The sequence below is a fragment of the Pinus tabuliformis genome, chromosome 6, assembly GCF_031772625.1.
Source record: "Pinus tabuliformis cultivar Carrire ecotype Pingquan chromosome 6, CPIR1, whole genome shotgun sequence".
NCBI classification, from domain to species: domain Eukaryota; kingdom Viridiplantae; phylum Streptophyta; class Pinopsida; order Pinales; family Pinaceae; genus Pinus; species Pinus tabuliformis.
Genome location: NC_142292.1, coordinates 227,895,293 through 227,912,473, shown reverse-complemented (window position 1 = coordinate 227,912,473; position 17,181 = coordinate 227,895,293).

Genomic DNA, 17,181 nt, shown 5'->3' with positions numbered 1-17,181 from the left:
TATTGATGATTTGTTGCCTGAATATCTCAATAAGTTGCAGGAAGATACAGTTCTAGACAAGAAGGTGAGAACTACGCGTAGAGGGGATATTCAGTACCTCAGAATTGGACTCAAAGGTTCAAAACCAAGCAGTGCATGATGGATGGAAATTGGACAAGTGAGGAAGCTGTATCCTCACTTGATCGATGCTGGAAAACCAACTTTTGGTGGTCCAAAAGCTTTTTCAGTGGGAAGGAATGATCAAAAATGGATCCTAAACACCATCTAAGTCTTCAAACATCCAAAACTATCGCATAATAAGAACCTTTAAAAATGGAGGATTACACTATCGGGAGTGAAAAACATAAGGAAACAGTGGAAATAGAGCCTATCGAAGGTCAAAACAACTTTGCACAGGAGCCGTTAGATATGTTCGATCAATGGTCCAGATTCGATCGACAAATTGCAATCGGCGGTGACAGACGGAGGCTATCCGAGGTGACCATATGACAGTTGCGATCGCGATCATTGTGGGTCAACGAGGACCATCGATCAAGCACGTAGATCAACAGCCTAGGTTAACTCACAATGTCGCAATTGGCAAATACAAGGAGTGCTTACCAAACGGCTTGGGGTCTATGCGATATGCGATTGTGATCAATCACATCACAATATCGCGTCAGAGCAGTACAATGGAGTGGGGCCGATATACATATGAGTTGCGATAGCCAGACCCGATGGAGTTATAGATGATATTTTATATATTTTGAGATCTAGAAAATGGCATTTTCCTTTGTATTTCGCATTTTTGTTAAATAAATGAAATGCACAGGATATGAGCCCGATGCGATGAAGCGGACCCGATGGAACTTATAGATGAAAATATATAGCATTTCAAGTCCACCATAAAGCCATTTTGCAATATTTTCAGTATTTTAATGTATTTTTCAAATACAAAGAGAAACCATGGAACGAGCATTTGTGACATACAATAGCGATTTAAAGGTAGACCCAATGGAATATAGGGCAGAATTCATAATATTTGAAGCCTGATAAGCAGTGATTTGGTGGATTTTTCCCGTGTTTTACAGTGTTTCTCTGTGTAAACGGAGAACACTATTTTTGGGGATTTAAAAGCCCTGATGGCCCCTTCCATTGCAGAATAGGTGGCCACCTTCCCTAAAGACATTATGCCATGATTGCTAATGCTTAGAATGGGATTCTAGTGGATAGAGGCCTAGAGCTAGAGAGCCCAAGAAGGGGAAACAAATAGACAACGCCAATTTCATTTAAAGCCATAGACTGACAGAGATAGAAAGGAAGCAGTGCTGAGACAAAGAGAAGACAGAGACAGAGAGTGAGAGAAAGAGTTTGTGTATTCAGAGATGCTTGAGGGATTCAAGAAAAACTCATGTTGTTTTGTATCTATGTGTTGAGACTCAATTTGAACTCACACTTTTGTAAAAACTCTGCTCTTGAAGACATAATAGAGAGGTCACCACTGAAGGCCAGACCAGGAGACATAGCCCAAGAGTTTTGGATGAACTCCATATTAAATTTTTTGTGTTATGTGTGTTGTCTATTATGTTTCTCTAACTACTCAATTGTCTATATTATTCGCAATCTTATCGATCCGTTGCACTACGTAATATAGGAAAATCCATGTACATGAGTCTGTAATACCTTAAAAGTAATCTAAGATCTTCATTTTCAGATCAAGCGTAGAGAGTTCATGCAATCTATTATGTTAGTGTTCAAACTCTTCATCTAAGTCTGAGGTACAAGAGTTGTCTCTATCTCACGTGATCCACCCATCTACAGTGGGATTGATCCAATATTCATCACCCACAATAATATTGTATATTTGATTCAAGTCATCTTCTTACACATAGTCACGAACCAGTTTAGTGTGGCATGCTCCCTCCATAGGATCTAGTGGTACAACAACTCACAGCACCTTCCTTTCAAATTTCATCCTTCGCTTCTTTAGATTAATGACTACATCCATGTCAAAAGCCTAACCAATTACTAGTAGCGCAGGGTAAGGATTGTTGTCCTCCACTATTTCAATTACTTCAAAATTGGCTAGAGCACTTGCTCCTTCAATGTCTACTGTTACCCCATACAAGCATCCCATAGGAATGATCTTATATTGATTTTAGATGCGTAGCTTTATAGGAGACCATTGTAGTGCAGGCCTCCCCATCCTCTCCCATGTCTGTTTAGGTAGTGCGTTTGCATTAGAACCCAACTCCAGGATGACTTGATCCATTGCATATTCTCCACTCTGTTCGGTCAACCTCATCTCGTGCCCTATTTTCTTCTTATGTTTACCCAGTTTCCTCACAATGCACTATTCTAAAGGAACCTTAATCTTTCTCATATAATTATCGATTAGCTCCTAGAGCACTTCCACTGCCCTCTTTGTTATAGACATTTTTGGGCACTGCAACCCCAATCATACATGTCCATAAACCAAGGGCTCCTAAGTCCCTAAAAGTGTTTTTTCATACCCTAAAGGAACAAGGTCAGCTGATTACATCATCTCCTAGAAGTTCTCCATAGAAAACTGCTCAGAACTGGTCAAAGCTGGACCATACAGACTGCCTAGTGCAGAGGGTGCGATGCATCCCACCTGCTCAGTGAAAAAGGGTGTGATGCATACTGAAAAGCCCTTCTGTAGGGTGCGATGGGCGAGAGTAGACAAATGGTAGAGACATTTTGCAAGGTGGATTGTCATGGAATCTTCCAAAAGCTTCTCCTGTGACACTTGCCTCTCTGAATTCACCCAGGGATGAGTAAGAGATCATCAATCTCCAAGTGGAATCAAGAACTATTAGAGAGAGGACACTAATCAAAATCCCAGAAGCTGACTCACCCCCCTGCAATCATCTATATATGGATCCATCATCCCAGAGATCCAGAGGTTGGAATTTTGTATCTTGTAAGAAAGTGTTGTTGGTTTCTTGGTGGAATATCATAGTGTTTGGTGATCTGAGCTTTTCATGAGGTTAAAGAAGGGCTTTCATGCTGGAGGATGACGCTAGGTCAGAACAATTGGTTGTAATCCTCTTTGCTATTCTTGATATTAATAAAGCTATTCAAGTTTTCCTCCACATTCTTGTATTTTTGATGATATATGCATTTGTGTGGTCAATATATATCTGGTCCTATATTGTTTATGATTGTAGATCTCTTTTCTTCAATAGTATTATGCTGCTTTGATTCCACAGGTGCTCTATGGAGTTGGGTAGACGAAGGAGAAGCGACAAGGATCTGTTAGAAGGGAGAGGAACCGAGCAAGGAACGAAGCACAAGACTGAGGTTGGTGTCCTTCATTCCCCTCTTATCTACTTCTCATAAAGGAAAATGAAAGTAGTTTTAGTTTGTTTGTTTCTAAGATAGCTACCAGTCTTAGTGGGACTAGTAGCTCCGAGTCGACACTAGATTTCCCGATAACAAAATCGTGACTCCACTGGGGAGCGAATAGATTGTTTTCTTGTCTATATTTGTTTGTTTTATAAACTTGCAGACGGAGCCTGAAGTCAAGCCAGCTAGCCTTCGAATTGCATTTTCTATGCCAGTGCAAAGTAGATCAATGTTGCTTCAGTTTATCTCCAGGTTTTGTTTATAAACTGAACAATCGATTTGAAAACCTTCTAATTGCCCTACTGGTGGCTCTAGTAACCTCATTAGATCAACCCCTGTGATTTATATTTACTGAACATCACTTGCTCAGCCTAAATCCCTAAACTGAGATGCAAACTGTGACCCGGAACCCAGTTGAAGTCTCGTCCCTGGACCATCGCACCTTCTCCTCTTGGGAATCTAGATGCATCACACCTCCCGTGTGCAGTAGGTGCGCTGCATCGCACTTTCCCTATGTTGCAGGTGCGCTGATCAGACAAGACCTCTTCTGCTCTCAGATTTTGGTTTCTGTGTTCACTCTCTTCAGCTTTATTCAGGAGTTTTGCTATCTGTGATTAGTATACCACTGTGGAAACTCCCTTCCTTTCCATCATTCCACCTCCATTGTGAAAAGAACTATGAATGTTTTTATGTATTGTGCGCCATTTTCAATTCTCTTTTACAAAGAAGTAGCATAATCAAACTATCGTCTTTTGATTTGAAAGTGTCGCAAGTGTCGTTTTCAGTCAAAGAAAAGAATTCTATTGTTCTTGATGGTTGATTATATAGTTACTCTTGTATTTGATTTGAATTAGTAGTTTTTCAAGTGTCGAAAGTAGTTTTCAATTCAAAATAGCAAAGTGTCGTCATTATCTTCCTTTCGTTTTTGAAGAGAAATTTGTTAGTACTGTCGCTTTGAAAAGATAATTCAGATTTGTACATAGCATTCTTCTTGTCATTCACACATTAAGAAAGATGAAAACAAATACATGCATGTGCATTTGCTTTTAGACTGCTTGTTGGTTTGATTTAGGACTGTGCATCTAGTGTGTGCTCTCTGCTCTATGTTGAAAGAATATCGTCTCTCTTTCTTTAGTAGCTAGGATTTTCATTTGCAAAAAGAAGATTAAACGATTGTTTATCATCTTAGATTGCATTTTAGGAATTGTATATCTACATCACGCGGTGAACCTGAAAGGCAAATTTCTTAAGAAATATCAACTGTAAAATAAATTCAATGAACATAAAAATGTTTTGCAACCTAATGCACAACATCTAGAAGTCTAGGCTAGACATATTCCAGCATCGTAAAGCCTGGTAACTGTCGCTTTCATTGTTGGTTGGGTGATTCCTCCTCTTTGAGATGAAAATTGCCAGTACAGACTTGTGCTCCCACGTACCATCAAGTATATATTGGGAGACCACAATAGGCTATATCCTTTATCCATAGGAAGCCATGTCTGCCGCCCTATCAATCACAATGCACTGAACACAGCATTCGGGAAGATTGACTACCGTACCATAAAAAGTATTATGTAGTTTTGCGATTGGTTTGGTAATCCCTCTATTTAGATTTCTAGAGTAGTCTCTTTCATTCCTTTTTAGACTCCTTAAAGGAAAAGGTCCATCTGAGCACTTGTCACTTCAGGCTCATTAAAAATCGAAGGCGACTAGAGTCATCTTTTGTTTTTTCTCGACTCTTAAAAATTGAAAAAACAAGTTGTGTCAAAGCATCTAAAATTTATTTTAATCGGAATAATATCACCATTCCTGCGTTGGTCTTAGGTTGAGAAAAATGGAGTCCACCAACCAAGGATTTCCCCTTGGAGGAAATCCTAGTCCTTTTTCCTCTTGGGGAGATGTTGGTGCACCTCATATGGCCACATTGTCACTTCTAGGATTGGCGATTGGCTTGCCAATATGGCTCTTCTCGACCTCCGTTGTTCAGAACACCGTGATTCCTGAACAATCAAGTTAGCAACTAGATGATACTAAAGTTACCCCCCAACCTTCTACTTCGCCCGATTCTCCCTCTCCTCCTTCCTCTTCACTTGATAAAGCTGGTAAAGCCAAAAATCAAGTAACTAAGAAGGAGAAGAAGGAGAAGGAGAAGAAAGAGAAGAAGAAGAAGGAGCCAAAGGCAAAAAGGGGTAACCAAGCATCGTCTAGTGAAAATCGACACACTGCACCATCCAAGCCTAAATCTCCATGTGTCGTTTGCAAAGGAGACCACTATCATCAAGATTGTCCTTGCATCCCTCGAATCTTAAGGGACTGGTCTCCTTGTTTGCACAATCCGGTGTCATCAACCTCTGAAGATCATGTTGAAAGTACACCATCAACTAGTGAAAGCGAAGCATTTGGGTAGAAAAGGAAATCTAAATTTCCTTGTAAACTGTGTGAAGGCAATCACGTCGTCCACCGTTGTCCTTTCCTAGATGAGGCTAAAAGAGTTTTGGATAACCGTCCGGCTTCACTGCTATGACTTCCTCCTATATATAAGAAACTCTTGCCGAGTCCGTCACTAGTTGAAAATTTGACTGACACGCCATTGTGGTCAGTCGAAGCATTTTCCATTGAAGATAAACCCGCTGAATCCATACTAGACGAAAGTCAAAAGGTTGAGGTGGCAGTCGACCTGGTCTTATCTTCGGAAGGTCCATCTTCAGATGACACAATCACCGAAGAGAATGAGAACTACAACGTTCAAATTCTTTTCGTAAACACAGACTCCGATGACCATGGGGGAAATCTACCCATTCCCTTACCACAGGAAGGAAGTTCGTCAGAGTCATATTCGGCCGTCTATTCGGTCCCACCTCCAAGAAACCTAGTCATTTCCTTCAACTGGAATCTACTAGGCAGACCCCATGTACCAGCTAATGTACCATTCTGAATCATTGTACAAGCTTACATAATGATCATGGTCAGTACCATCATAGATGAAGGGGCTTCTGTGAGTATCCTTTCCTCAACTGCTTGGGAAGCGCTTGGTTCGCCATCGCTTCTGCTTGAGATGAGAAATCTGACAGGCTTCAACAAAGGAACCAGTCGACCGTTAGGGATCCTTCCCAATGTGCCCATAACATTGAGAAGGAAAACCATTTACATGAATGTAATGGTAGTCCAAGGACCTCTAGATTATAATCTACTCCTTGGGCACGACTATATTTATAGCATGGGAGCCATTGTCTCCTCACTCTTTAGAGTAATGTGTTTTTCACATGAAGGTAGAGTGGTCAAGCTCGTAGACCAGATTTCCTTCCCCGGCTCACACATAGCTAATAGTCAAGTGTCATCCCTAAATGGTCTTTTCACGTAAGTGATGTCTCATCAATCTCCAGTCCGTCCACCTGAAGAGTGCGAGTGATTCGGGAGGACTGACTGAAACCCAGGGGGCATGCACCCTAGTCTGTTTCAGCAGGAAAACCTTGGGTATAGGGTAAATTTCTGCGAAAGATTTAAGACTGGTCCAACACCCATCAGTGTAGGAAGAGGGAGTTAGATCGGGATAAGATTTTTCATCAAGGTTAGGTGATTGGAGCCTTTGTCTAGATGGACTAAGTTGAGGAAGTGTTTCTATCTGCTATGCAAATGGAAACTATCTTGCGAATACAAGAACTTCTAATGGTAACCTGGGAACTTTACTTCGCTATACCTGGGGGCATGCAAACCCTTTTGCCTAAAAGTAACGAGCGACCATTTTTTTTTCTTAGTTTGTAGTTTCTCAACCCTTTAAACTTGTAGGATTGGTCGTTCCTAGATTGCATAATGAAAGGATCCGGAGCAAAGTTTTGAATGGTGCAAGCTCCTTAAAAATTGAACCTATCGATGAGACATCCTTATTATACGACTGGCACAAGCAGTTTTTATGCAAATTTCAAGCTCGTTAAAAATTAAACCTTAGCAATGAGCAAACGTTCCCCCAAAGTTTAAGCTCATTAAAAAATGAACCAATTTTTGGTAAATAACCATTGTGAATCCATTATCATTAGCTTTTTGAGCCCTGGTCATGTTCTTACCATCACCTCCACTCTGTTTTAGCAGATCATTCACATCCATTTGATTGTTTACCCCTTTTGAGGAATAGTTGCGAAGAGTGATCCTGTTAGCCATCCTTGTGACACTATCGTGAATGGAAAATTCCAAACCTTACCTGGAATTAGCTGCTACCTGAAATTATCACTCGTTCCTAAAAAGATGAGTCTCCTTTAAGCTCTTTTCATCTGACTCGTAAAATATGAAAAGATTGCTGAGCGATTGGCCTCTCCAGCTCGTTAAAGCGACCAGAAGTGCTATCCCTCCTCTAGATTTTAATCTTTTTGGACCTGAGGGATTATTACACAAAAAGATCGAGCGCTTGTTTTGTTCGGCTCGTTAAAATTACCGAAAATTCACCCCTTTTGTATTATTTTATACTTTTTCTGACTTAAGGGATTATATGACAAAAAACGATTATTGGAATTTCATTTATGTCCCTTTGAAACTCTCGAAAATTGAAAAGGACCGAGTTATCTTTGTTGTTAAACTCGTTAAAACTGAATAGCGACAAACTTGTCCATATAGACAAGAACGAGTTTCACTGTCGCTAGGCTCATTGAAACATAGCGACCGGTTTGCCCGAAGGGAAAATTATAGAACAAGCATATGTTATCCTCCTTAAGCTTGACAAAAATAAAGAGGTACTGGTTAGCAATGACTGGGGAAAAATTGGGAAGAAAACTTGAAGAAACTTTATTGGTAGCAAGTCGCTCTTGAACATGACACTTTCACTCCACATCCGAGTCGAGTTGGGTTATTTTGTCCACCGGTCATATCACCATTGGTCCATGACACCATCCATATTTGGGGTTAACGCTACTAATCCATGTCAGTGTCACCGGTATGTTCAAGAGAAGTCGCTCAGAGAATTCACCTGTGTCTCATCCGCTCCAATACATTCACGCTCCATTCTTTCATGACCGCCACCCTAAACCCTATATCATCATATCGTTTTCACCTCCAAAAATCATTTACTCCATTCTGTGTCGTAGATGTGGGATTCATTAAGGCCTTCCTATGATAGGTCACTTCTTGTTGACATCAGGTCATTATCCAAGAAGTCGACTTAGGAACAACCCTTTCAGTACTTTGAAGCTTGCATGCCTCAATGGCAAGTTTCTGACTTTCAGCGATAGGTTTACCTCAATGGCCTTCGACCGAATGATTTTTTGTGGTGTTCGACACCATGTCCCTTTTCACACCACGTGAATTGTACTCTAGTACCTTGAGGGTCATCATCATTATCGGTGATTCCTCTCACGCCTGTTAACAGCTTACATCATTGGTTGGTAATCAAGCGATGTCTTTCCATGTTCGACTCTAGAACATCTTTCACATGGATCGACTTGTACTCCGAGTGAAGATTGACGAGTTTGAAGACCTCGGATCTAGTTTCATCCATCTAGGCTATGATATATTTAGGAAAATAAAGGCATCAAATGTACATTTTGGCTGCACAGACGATCATCCGAATCAAAGGATGATGACTCTATCAGAATCATCAGTCTGCCACACAGACAGTTGTTTGTCTTATGTACATGAAAATGAATTTATAAAGTTGAGCATGGGAATTCCCGCCTCAGCTAGATCATGAAAAATATTATGAAGATAATGTATTGTATTGTATCTTATTACAAGTCACCTTCCAGCTCGAAAAAACTTCAGATCCTCATGATAAAGCATTTCACCCGACATCAAAAGATTAACGACCTCATGCTTTAGGGGGCAACTATTATAGACATTTTTGGGCACTGCAACCCCAATCATACATATCCATAAACCAAGGGCTCCTATGTCCCTAAAAGTGTTGTTTCATACCCTAAAGGAACAAGGTTAGCTGATTACATCATCTCCCAGAAGTTCTCCACAGAAAACTGCTCAGAACTGGTCAAAGCTGGACCATACAGACTGTCCAGTGCAGAGGGTGCGATGCATCCCACCTACTCAGTGAAAAAGGGCGTGATGCATACTGAAAAGCCCTTATATAGGGTACGATGGGCGAGAGTAGACAAATGGCAGAGACAGTTTGCAAGGTGGATCGTCATGGAATCTTCCAAAAGCTTCTCCTGTGACACTTGCCTCTCTGAATTTGCCCAGGGATGAGTAAGAGATCATCAATCTCCAAGTGGAATCAAGAACTATCAGAGAGAGGACACTAATCAAAATCCCAAAAGCTGACTCACCCCCCTGCAATCATCTATATATGGATCCATCATCCTAGAGATCCAGAGGCTGGAATTTTGTATCGTGTAAGGAAGTTCTATTGGTTTCTTGGTGGAATATCATAGTGTTTGCTGATCTAAGATTTTCATGAGGTGAAAGAATGGCTTTCATGCTGGAGGATGACGCTGGGTCAGAACAATTGGTTGTAATCCTCTTTTCTATTCTTGATATTAATAAAGCTATTCAAGTTTTCCTCCACATTCTTGTATGTTTGATGATATATGCATTTGTGTGGTCAATATATATCTAGTCCTATATTGTTTATGATTGTAGATCTCTACTCTTCGATAGTATTATGCTTCTTTGATTCCACAGGTGCTCTTTGGAGTTGGGTAGACGAAGGAGAAGCAGCAAGGATCTGTCAGAAGGGAGAGGAACCGAGCAAGGAACCAAGCGCAAGACTGAGGTTGGTGTCCTTCATTCCCCTCTTATCTACTTCTCATAAAGGAAAATGGAAGTAGTTTTAGTTTGTTTGTTTCTAAGATAGCTACCAATCTTAGTGGGACTAGTAGCTCCGAGTGGACACTAGATTTCCCGATAACACTCTTATCTCTCAACAACTTCATACAAGTTTTTAGAAAAGTGGCTAAAAGTGAGGGATCCACATCCTGTACTTAACTGTTTCCAGCTGATTTCTCTTGACTCCCTCGTGGAGAAGCTTCAACAAAATTATTATTGGCCTCCATAAAAGTTTCTTTAGCTCGGTTAAGGTCAAACCCAACTTCCATTTCAGTAGCCTTGTGCACTGTGTGTGCACCCATCCTTCAATTTCTAGCTGCTTTCCCTTAACTTCTCCTATGTCCATACCACTGTGAATTAGGATATTGATTCTATTATCCTCTTCTTGAGGGTCCACCCTCACTATCTGTATATTCTGCATAGGTTGTTTCATCTTTTTCTACTACCTTTTGGCAATCAGCACTGGGAAATATTCTATCACATGATCAAATCGTATGCAATATTAACAAGATGGATGTGTTTGGTTTTGATAGTCATATGAAAAATGTCTAGCTTCACCATAGCTATAAAAAATAACTTTTCTATGACCTCTTCCAGCCCCTCCTCCTCTTCCTCTCCCACGATCTTGGAATACTACACGCGCTGCACCTATACCCTGATCTTGAGGCTAATTTTCTGCTTACATTTGATATGTAGGATTCTACTCCATCATCAATTCATGGCTTCGGCAGTTCCGCTCATCATGTCCAACCAATTTATAGAAATTACAAAACAATTGTTGTTGTGTCTGAATAAAATTTTGCAAGAGATGACAATTATCATTTGCGTTTTTCCTAGCTATCTGGCAAATAACGCACCATAATGGTACTTCCGTGCTTGGTCTCATAACATTTTCAGGTTTCATAGGCACATGACCTCCTCCAATGAATTAATTCTAATAAATAGGGTAGTGATCCTTATCATGTCCCTTTCCTTTGCATTTTATACACTAGACTTTGACGCGCACCTCTGGCTAAGCTTCCTTCCTTGCCTTCAAGCTATGTAGCTCCATGTGCAATCTTGCTAGTCACGATTGAATCTATTGCACTTCTACATTTGTATCCTGTAATGGTGAGGGTTCCAACCTCATCGTGATCTCCAGAGCTTCTACTTGTGTTCCTACCTTTTGTTGTGATAATGGTAATCTTAGGTGAGGCAACAACAAAGAAATGTACCAGTCTCTGTGTTAATCATTTGTGATGTTCATTTTAGCCTGTCAGATCCCACAAGGACTCATTTAACTTTTGATGTATCTCCTTAAACTCTGTTACATATTGTGCTTGATACTTAGGCTTCTTAAACTCATTTTTCAACGCTTGTTGAGTATCTTCCAACATCGCATCAGGTCTATCTTGAAAGAATTTAATATACCAAGTCACTGCCCTATCCTGCAACACTGTGACGAGTTGTGCTTTCTTTAGTTTATCATCAGTGATCTACTGCCCTATCCACACAACATTTGCAACCAACCATAATTGGTGTATGCGGCAGAGGTGGACGTGGAGGTGGAGTGGATGGAAGAGGTATCCTCGAGATACCTTGACTTACTATCTATATAGTGCTTCGCGGTGTATTCAGAATAGTCTCTCCATCATCACTAGAAGAGGATCCTCACAGTGGACTGTATTCAGAGCCTGATTCTCCATTCCTTCTAAATTGTTTTCCACTTTTCATAGTCCTAAACATAAAGGTAATGGCATAACTCGTTTCTCATACAAAAACATCTTAATCCAAACTTTAATATATTTTAAGTACTTACTTCGAGGTCCTTTGACAAATCCTTCTACTATGTGATCAATATAGTGATCAACAACCTGCGCGATGTTGTTTTATTAAGCTTCCAGGTGTCTCACCAACTCTGGAGTCCACATAATAGGGCCGCCAAGTCTCCACATAGCCTGATTGTCTGCTAATTTGAACAACCACCCATGTAATTCACAAGGGAATAAATAGAAAAGAGGCTTTGTTTCATGTGTGTACAGGTATCTATTCAACCATTGTTCCTTGCACAACCACATGTTTCCATTCTCCTAAGCTGCAAATGCGTGCAACTTTCGATAGAGCTGCTTTTGAATTTCCTTCTTAGTAGGGAACCACTTATTTGACATCAAACATTCCTCAAATAGATCTTGGTCCAAGCAACGAAACCATTTTTTGGCTTGATGGGGGCCTGACCCAGGTTTAGCTTTAACTATGCCAAACAAAAAAAACCTGATTGTTGACGCTTTCGGGAACAACCTGTGTAGCGTAGGCTGCAATCTCACTCGAAGCAGTATTGGGAGATGCTAGAACCAGGTTTCTACATCTAGAGGCCTGTGTGATGGTTTCCTAATACCCTTACGGCTTAAATATACCTACACACAACTCTAATCCTTCCCATAGATGACTACTACAAATCTATCTAAATGACTTCCAAATCTTCGTGAAGGAAGTTAATTGTACTTATAATGCATAAATATTACAAATATACTAGTTTCACACAGTAAATAAGCATTAATTAATATCAAACATATCACCGAGTGAAGCTACATAAAATTTAGCAGAAGTAAATAAAAAGGCACATATGCATCAGAATCATCTCAAAATAGTCTTTATTAAGTAGAAACATTCAATTACAGACTTCTTATCCCTATGCACTTAGCTATAGGGGCCCGCACACTCATCCTACGGACTTACCAAGGTCTTCGTGCACTCAGCAGCAAGATCCTTCCCCTTTCGCCTAAGTACAAGAAATATACCTTTCATGCCTTAGCGCCTTGTCGTTAGAATGATTCTTCACTAATTGATTGCCCCTTAGACTCGCTATGACTCATCTATTTGTAGCATGTTCGCAGGTCTCAAAAAGAATCTATCACTTAGCCAACTAAGGGAATGAATTCCCTTTGACTTCTACAAGTTTCATGCTCCATTTCCACATTTTGCAGATATTTTACATTCTCTACAAAAATAAACTACAAAATTTACTCAAAACTTACTCAATTGACCCCAGGGACCCCTTCCCAACATTTCCTCACTAGTTTTTGCATGCATGGCATAGGCATGTGGTTTGTTTGTTATGATCTATCATTGGCATGGAGGATGGTCAGGATTGACAATGGATTTCCTAGCCTTGCCATTTATTGGATAGCCATGGAGATTGTGTGTTTATTTCATTGTTTTGTTTTAGTTGGTTCTCATGTTTCCTTAGCTTGGGTTGATTTACTAGTTCCTAGAGCCTTGGTTGGACAAATGCTCTAGAGTGTTGTAATAGCCTGGGTTGTTGTACTAGTCCCATAGCCTTTGTTGGAAAAATGATTTGGAATCTTGCAACAACCTAGGTTGAGGTACTAGTCCCATAGCCTTTGTTGGACAAATGCTCTAGAGCCCTTGTTGGGTTGAGTTACTAGTCCTCGAGCCTTGGTTTGACAAATGTTGTGGAGCCTGGTAAAAGTTGTGGGTTAAGTTACTAGTCCTAGAGCCTTAGTCGGAACAAACACTCTAGAGCCTTGGAAGGCTTGGATAAAGACCAATCTGATGAGGGTTTTGTGATGTCTGACCGTGAGGCAAAATCACGATTTGATGGGTTAAGGTGGTTAGCCTTTGGAAGCCCTGAATGGTTTTGGATTGATGTGTTCGAGGAGATCCCACATTCATGCTTGGAATATGGCATGGGGGTGAATGGATGAAGAGATATTTTGCTCAACATTTCTATGTTCAGGTGGAACATGCTAGTTCCTTAACCAGTTGGATTTTTCATCACTAATATTTGGTTATTTCTCCTTTTTATACTAGTTTATATGTGGATTATATGGTTGTTGTTTCCTTGGTATTTATGTTGTTATTATGATGGTTATGAAAATGTATTATGATAGTGGCTATGTATGCCTCTCATCATGTTTTCACTTGTAAATTAATGAGCACTATATCGATGACCTAATGGATGAAGTTGTATCTAATTTGATAAGGAAACAATGCTTCATAGTGAATCTCGGATAATTATGAGACCTATATGTTTAGATCTATTTCTTACACCCACAAATTTCCTTTATGCCAAGTGTTTGACAAAATGTCAGTCCCGATTGGGGATGGTTAGGCCTAGTCCAGTAGTTAATTTGTGTTTATTAGTCTTGTCATTATGTGCTCAATTGATTCTAGAAGTTACAACAAGTTTTGCGCAGTGGTCAGAATTTTGGGCTTGAAAAGTCCCTTAAATTCCCCATACTTTGGAATAGGGCTACTATAAATAGTCCCTAGATGTAGGCATGTAGGCTTTTGGGAGAATTCAAAGCTCTCTGGATGCTAGCATGTCCATAACATGGGAGCTTCCAGAGGTTTTGGTAGTTCTATATGCCCATAGGATAGCTTGTATGCACACATCCCAATCATTTCACTTCACAATGCAAGTCATCATTAAGGCATTCTCCAAGATTTTGTTAAAGGATTCCACTGTGCCATTCACTTGAGGATGATACGGTGTAATTCTTTGGTGGTACATATGGAATTATTCAAGCAAAGCTGCAATTTTTTCATTCAAGAAGTGTGAACCCAAATCACTCATCAAGATTTTAGGGTAGCCAAACCAAGATAGGATGTATTAAAAAATGAACATTGTAGTTGCAGCTGCACTACAATCATTTATAGGCTTCACCTTAGCCCACCTAGTTAAATAATCTGTCGATGTAATGATGTATCTAGCTCCTATCTCTTTTCCTAGTGGTTGAATTGGTCCCACGAAGTCTATCGTCCACTTATCAAATGCTTGTAATGACACCTTCTAGTTCAAGGTAAATTCATCCCTTCCTGATGGTCTCCCCTTTCTTTGACAGGCATGGCATGCCCTGCAATACTCCTCAGAATCCTCGTGTATAATTGTCCACCACACTCCTGCTAGTATGATTTTCTACACAGTTTCTCTTCCCGCATAATGTCCTCCTACAAATCCTCCATGCGCTTTGAGGATAATACTTTGTCGTTCAAATTCTAGGACATACTTACGCAATATTTAATTCGATCCCATTTTATATAAGTGTCTTGTGATAACAGAGAAATATACAACCCAGACTACCAATTATTTCTTTTGTTGTGTCATGTACCCTTCAGGAGTTTTACCCATAGACAAGAATTTGGTTATGTATGCAAAATGTTCATCTACAATGTTTGTCACCATTCTCAATCCGTGAGAGGTGATTTGGTCCAACATTCAATTGCCTTGGCTTCACAATAACTTCAAATTCATATTCTTGAAAAATCAGCGCCCATCTACAAATTCCCCCCGCCCAACATAGGGTTATTGACCAAGTACTTCAAATCAAAATGGTCTGTGCACATTTTGAAGTGCACATGAAACAACTAATGCCTCAACTATTGGAGTGCATACACCATTGCTAATTGTTCATGTTCTATGGTCGAATATTTATTTTTATCCTTTGATAATTTCATGCTTGCAAACTCTGTGGGATGGTCAATATCACCTTCACCTGGTTAGGTTAGCACATCTCCTAGTGATATGCATGATGCATCTACATGTACGTAAAACTCCTTGTTCTAGTTGGGGAACACTAGAGTAGGCATGGTGACCATTTTTTCCTTCAAGACATCCAAACTCTTCTATAAATCATCGTCTCAACAAAACGTCACATCATTTTTTAGTATTGTTTCCATGGGCTCAGTGATCTGTGCATATGCTTTGATAAATGTCCTATAATATCTAGTATGGCCCAACATCATGTGCACTTGTTTAGCATACTTTAAAGGCTCCAAGTTGATAATTACGGCAATTTTGGAAGGGTCTACCATGAACCCTTTATTATAGACAACATGGCATAAGAGTATCCAATAGGGTATGCATAATATGCATTTCTTTCAGTTAAGGGATATCTAGTACTTTCGACAAGTATCCAACATGAGGCAAAGACTGGAAACATGTCCCTTTACTAACCCAAACATAGTCTAATCATCGAAGTAAACCTCTAAAAAAATCTAAATAAATTCTTTGAAAGCTGCGACTACCACTCTATAGAATATTACAAGGGGATTTTTAATTTTGAAAGGCATAACTGTATACTGAAAACAACCCCATTCAGCTGTGAAGGTGGTCTTACTCTGATCCTCCAGTGCGATCTTGATCTAATAATACCCTAAGAACCCATCAGTAAATGAATAGGCTTCCTGAACTCCAATATTTTCCAGTGCTTCGTCTGTGAATGGCGTAGGAAATGGACCATGGACACAGTCATCATTCAACTTGATTAAGTCCACACATATCTGAATGTCACCCTTCATCTTTTCTTTCCTAAAACACCATACGACTAACCTAGTCTAATTCCTTAAAAGGCTCAATAATCTCGGCTGCAAGAATCCTATCCAATTCTTCGTACACTTTTTACTTGTACTTAGGATTCAATAAATAAGGGCGCTACTTTACTAGCTTTGTATATATCTTCAGAGTAATATTAATGACACCCAGATCCCCTACTATCCATTTCAGATCAGAGAACTTGGTGGGAAACAAGTCCTGATACTCCCGCAATAACTCCGCGACTTTGTCTAATATGTCTTTCTCCCAATAGTCGCCCATGTTTGTGTTATCGCCAACAAAATTGATCATCTAGTGTTGGCTTGTTGGGGTCTGACCCAGGTTCAGAAGTGATTTAGCCAAACAAATCTCAAAAATACCGGCCCTTTTGGCAACAGTCCGTGGTGAGTGGACTGAGGTCTCATCTGAGGTAGTACGGGAGGGTGCTGGAACCAGGTTTCCGCACCCTAGGGATGTCTTGATGAAGTCTAGGAAGTTCTCGAACCTGCACGCTTGCGCTGCTCCACGCAGCTGTCAGTCCTTCGCATCTTGTGCAACTACTTCCGCATAGCTCTATAAAGAGCGTGAAGAGGTGTTATTTATATCATTTATCCTTACTATGCTATTATTATAGATCTTAACTTAATTCTGTGGTCCCAATATTTTTTTTAATCATTCAACATTCATAACAAGTGCACGCAATCATAAAACTGTAAAGAGATGCATAAATATACCGAAAGCATAGACACACAATATTT